The sequence below is a fragment of the Arachis ipaensis genome, chromosome B07 (genome assembly GCF_000816755.2).
Source record: "Arachis ipaensis cultivar K30076 chromosome B07, Araip1.1, whole genome shotgun sequence".
Lineage (NCBI taxonomy): Eukaryota > Viridiplantae > Streptophyta > Magnoliopsida > Fabales > Fabaceae > Arachis > Arachis ipaensis.
The window spans coordinates 119,214,275-119,220,515 of NC_029791.2; positions in this window are offsets into that span (position 1 = coordinate 119,214,275).

The window sequence follows — 6,241 nt, forward strand, 5'->3', positions numbered from 1 at the left end:
TCTATGTTCCATGCTTTCATGAGCTATCTTCTTACAAGTTTACTTGTCTTTTATTGTGTGATTTGAATTAGTGGAATCTGATTTATGTTTGTCTTGGATAATTTGTTTACTTTTAACCAAGTAGGTAGAAGTATTTTTGCATTTAGTTGCATTCATATAGATAGGTTGTATTTCATAAGTTTTACCATTCCTCTTCACTCCTTTATAGCTTCTCCTGAGCTTAGCATGAGGACATGCTAATGTTTAAGTGTGGAGAGATTTGATGCACCACTATTTCGTGGTATATTTTATACTTAACGGAGTGGATTTTATCCACTAAACTCACACTTATTCATATAATTCTCATGTTTTACATTTTCCTTCCTAATTTTGTGCTATGATTGAAAACATGCTTCTTTGGCCTTAAATTTACTATGTTTAATCCTCTCTTATTACCATTCGATGTCTTGATATGTGTGTTAAGTGTTTTCAGGGTTTATAGGGCAAGAATGGCTTAGAGGATAGAAAGGAAGCATGCGAAATTGGAAGGAATACAAGAAATTGAAGGAATTGCTAAGATGTCCAGCCTGATCTCTTTGTACTTAACTGACCATAACTTGAGCTACAGAGATCCAAATGAGGCGGTTCTAGTTGCGTTGGAAAGCTAACATTCGGGGCTTTGAAATGATATATAACTTGCCATAGTTGCCATGCTGTTAGGTGATGCGCACGCGTGGATCACGCGTACACGTGACCTGGCAAAAGTTCAATCCACGTGTACGTGTGGATGACGCGTACGCGTGACAGAGCCATGAGCTAGACGCATCAGAAAATGCTGGAGGCGATTTCTAGGCTGTTTTTGACCCAGTTTTTTGCCCAGAAAAAACAGATTAAAAGCTGCAGAGTGGGGAAATCATTCATTCATTCACACAACAATTCATCAATACACATAATTTTAGATTTTAGATGTAGTTTTCTAGAGAGAGAGGATCTCTCCTCTCTCTAGGTTTTAGGATTTTAGGATTAGCTTTACTTAATTTCAGATTTCTACTTAGTTTAATTTAGTTTCTCTTCTACTCTTAATTGTTCTAGTATTCTAGTTTATTTATTTCCTTTGTTAATTACTTTATGTTGCTATTTGGTTCATGAATTCTCTTGTTAGATTTGATTTCTCTATTTAATGCAATTTGAGGTATTTCATATTTATGATTGCTTTCTTTATTTGTTATCATTGATGCTTGCAATTGGTTGTTTAGATTTAATATTCCTTGCTAGTTTCCTATATTTTTATGTTATGCCTTTCAAGTGTTTGATAAAATGCTTGGGAGGATTTTAAGTTAGATTTTTATGTTCTTGGCTTTGGTTGAGTAATTGGAGACTCTTGAGTTATCAAACTCCTTTGTTGATTGATAATTGAAAGCTGCTGGTTGATTTGGATACCTCTAAAGCTAGTCTTTCCGTACGAGTTGACTAGGACTTGAGGAATTAAATTGATTAGTCCACTTGACTTTCCTCCATAGTTAGAGGTTAACTAAGTGGGAGCAACGAACAATTCTCATCACAATTGATAAGGATAACTAGGATAGGACGTCTAGTTCTCATACCTTGTCAAGAGCTTTTCTAGTTATTAATCTACTTTCTTGCCATTTATTTCCTTGTTCCTTATTTCAAAAATCCCAAAAAGATACAATCTCATAACCAATAATAACTACACCTCCCTGTAATTTCTTGAGAGATGACTCGAGATTTAAATATTTCGGTTTAATTTTATGGGATTTGCTTTAGTAACAAACAAGATTTTGTACGAAAGGATTCTTTGTTGGTTTAGTAACAAGAACTTATTTGTGAATTTCTTTACCAACGAAAATCCGTTCGTCACACAGCATAGATCTTAGGTATCTGTTGTAATCCTAAGTTTAAAACTACCTAACTTGGAGTAAAATCTTCTAGAAATGCCAGATATTCTTGTATCAAACTAACAATTGACATATTGATCATTACATATAACTAACTACGTGACACAGATATTAAGTGTTAGTGAATGGTGTATCAATTGTCTGTTAACTTTCTTTATTTGGGATATATTTTTTTCATAGGGATAAAATTTTACGCATAACATCCGTTTATGGTGTGCTGAGGTGAAACCTTTCTATTGTGGTCCATTGGTTATACTTTGTTTCGGAAATCAGAAAACTTCCTTCTTTTAGTCCAGTAGAAATAAAATTAAAAGCAAATCCCTTTACTGTATTGGATACTTAAATATTAGAACACACTCTTTTGCAAACCTTACAATAATGAGTAGTTTACTAGTTTGCAGTTGTTATAATTTGTAATTATGTTTTATAAATTGTTTACTCAATATACTTGATGACCTAGAAAGAGCCAACTGTTTTGCAGAGTTGCAGAGTTGTCAATCTTTCCACTTGCATATTGTTTTGCTTTGCAGAAAATGAGAAAAAGATAATTAATTAAACAAAGTGTTTGTTCTCATTGTACAAAATGTTGTATTACTTATTAATTTAAGATGTACAACGTAATATCAACTTATATTTGCATATCCACCATCGTTATATTCATTCATCCTTTTCAAAAGATTATTATTAGTATATATGCTAATCAAAACCTATGACAAAAGTATCTAATGATAACTCCTTCAGCATTTATATTGTTATTATATTATGCCACATATTTGGTTCATAAGATTAAAGCCACCTGATTAGCAAATACTTATAACCTGAGTTATTAGGATAGCATCATGAATTTATGGTTGATGGACCCTAATAATCATGGGGGGTTATATTCAGTGATAGCTCTGCAATTATAGTCAGAAAAAAATGAGTGGTGATGAAGACCTTAAAATTATTTGATATGAGATGACAGATAATAAGATTTCACAAAAATTTTCATTTAAAGAAACCTCTATGTTATTCCACAATCATATATACCAGTTTTTCACATTTTAAGAAAACTTGAAAACGTGAAAATAGAATCACATATTTTAAAGTGATCATGATTAATTACCTTTATCCCTTTCTCCACTAATCCGTTTTCATAGTTTAGTTAGTATTCACAACAAAAGCAAAGTTAGTCTCAACACAGAAAAATCATATAAATCATATTTTTCACGTGAAAGATAAGCATAGCTCAATCTAGAAAATGAAGAAGGCTTCGACAAATGCACACAACACAAAACATCTGATGGTTTTCAATGGCTAAGAGAAATGGGGTTGAATCTTAGTCCCTTTTTCACTCAATAATATTTGCTGGTCTTTGAAACAGCTTCTAGAGACTTTTTGCCTTTTTGTCTCGTACCCAACCACGAAATTTTTTTTTTCTCATACTCAGCCACGAGACTTTTCTTTTTGTCTCGTCGATCAGCACGAGATATTTTCAGTTTTATCTCCTGGGCAGCAGAAACAGAAATGGAGTAGAAGAGAGAATTACACCAAGATATATCCTGATTCAACTGCTAAGTGCAAGGTAGCCTACATCCAGTCTCTATCACAACAATGATGGAATTTCACTATAATCATTCTTGATTACAAACACCAATTCTCCCTAGGAACTACCCTTCCTATTCGAGACAAGTCCAGAATCTAAACCCCAATCCTGAACTTAACTTGGTCACTACCAAGCTTTCAACTGCTAAGTGCTAACCCAACTTGCAACGGGATTCCCACTGAATCATGAAACACAATACAGATGTACAAAGGACCTCTAAGGACATCTATGGCTTTTTCTTTTAATTTTGCACTTTCTGCCTTTTTTTCCTCTATGGCTTTTTCATTACAAACCTCACTATTTGCCTTTTTTTTCATGAGACTCAAGACATGATAAAATTAAACAGAAAAATACAAAATAGAAAATATTGAAGGAGAAGAACTTCTGTTAGCTTAGGTAGCTATGAGAACTCTGTGCCTTACACTCTCACTCCTTGAATCAAACCCTGACTGTTCACCCTTACTTATAGGGAGAAGCCTCCAAGGTTGAAACCAAATAAACCAAGCCAATCTTCTTCTTCTTCAAACAGAACCGGTTCGTCCAGAGAGAGAGAAGAGATAACTCATGCAAAACCCAACATGCAATTACCTCTAGTCCTTCCTTGGTCACCAATCTTTATCAATCCGAGCCCTTCATCCTTGCCTTGCTCTTCAAGATGAACTTCTGGCCCTTGATACTTCATGATGATGATAGCTTCATCTGCTCCAATCTCTGCCTCTTCCATCACGTAGCCACTGTAGCTACCTCCTGTGGTGGTTGAGCAGAATCAGAGATAAGCCATCCCTCCAAGGATCTTCTTCTCTGACCGAAATCTTCTTCAACCATTTTTGGTATGGAGAAGCCAAGATCTCTTCACAAAATCTTACCACAAGTGAATGAAAATCTTAGCCACAGCATGCTTTTAGTTTGCTTTTTCTTGCCATCATTGTGATGGTTTTGTAGCGTGTATCTTCTTATCTTTAGTGGCTAGCTCTAGCTTCCATGGTTTGCTGTGTAATGACCGAATAAAGAAGAAAGAAATGAGAGAGAGAGGAAAGAGAAATTATGAACAATTAATGGAACAAAGAAGGAGAGTAAAAGTGAATTAATTTCCCACTCCCTTTGCTGAGTAGCGTGTAACTTGATACAATCAATCATGTCAATCACACTTTCTCTCTCATGGTTCCTAATGTAACTTAAATTCAAATTAATTGAATTTGAGATCCATTACTTAGTGAAAGGTGGGATCCGTTGGAAGCAAAACAACTTGCTTTCTTTCCCAATTAGATTCGGACCAAGCATATGATCACTTTGCAAGGATTATAATTTGGGCTTGTAGTAACATAATTCAATCTGGCCCAATTTTCTTTTGATTTCAGACCAACTTCAATGGTCTAGTAACAAGTATTTAAATTGGGCATGTATCACAAATTCTGACCCAAAAACCACAACAAATATTCAGTCATAGAATCAATTTAATTTTTTTTGTATCAATGCTGAATGTGTTTTCAATATAATTGGGCTTGCACCATTTTTTTTTATTTTCGGCCTAAACATACCTGCATAGCAAAAGTTAATTAATCAACATATATGAATTATTTTTTTGCAATTAATCAAATTAATAATATTTAGTCATCACAAATATTAGTTTAGAGTTTCCAAACTCATCAAAATCAAAAAGGGAAACGAAAAACTCTACATAAAAAACACAGTAAAAAATACAAAATTTTTTTAAGAAAAATAAATAAAAACAAGAAATCTGCACAAGTTGATCTTTCTCAATCTAATCCAAAAATCCTCTATTAATGACAAGAAGAAATTGATCCAAGATAAGAGAGGGAATTGATCTCCATAATTAAATAGATAAATGACAAAAGGAAAAAAAATCACAGGACGCGAAACCAGAAGACGACGAGCGATTACCCCACGACAGTCCACGATCCACAGCGACGACGAGGACCCGAAATCAGAAGACGACGAGAGACGACGATCCACCGAATTGCTTCTGTCACCCGCAACGAGGATCTCAGGGAAGGCCGCGAAACTGTTGAAACGAACGTCGGCGACGAGACGAGATGCCGGCGAGTGTGAAAGAGACAAGAGTCGAATGAGACTGAGAGAGACTCTAGTGGGTTAGTGGCAGTGAGAGAGGAGAGTGAGTATGAGAATTGAGAGTGAGAGAGACAGTCTTTGAGAGTGTCGATGAAGAATTTTTAAATTTTTTTTTATTTGTCAAATGCAGTTTTCTTTTAGTATGAACGATAATGAGAGATTAGGGCTCATGAGGGAGCAATAGATGATTAATAAGATTGAAATAACTTTTTTTGTGTTGATGAATAATTAAATGTGTTTTTGTTTTATTTGTTAAATTATTTAAAAATTAAAATTATAAGATTGAAGTTAGTTGAATTTGAAATTTTGATTAATTTAAATGAATAGTTTTTGTCCAACATTAAAAAAGATATTTAGGTCTTTTTATAAAATTAAATAAAAATATTTTTTTTGTTTTTACTAAATTATAAGGATATTTTGATATATATATATATATATATTTTAAAAAAATAAAATCAAATGCTAAAAGGGACAATACAATCCACGTGGCATTTTGTTATTTGTCCATATTTTTATCGTATCGATACGTATAAATTTATCATTGTACTGAAGCAAACACATTATTTGATTATTTATGTGGTGAATGCTATTCTCCTTCTATAAAACGAAAAATAAAATACATCAGCCTACGTGTTCTCTGTTAATAATTTTATAAACAGTAATATCGCAT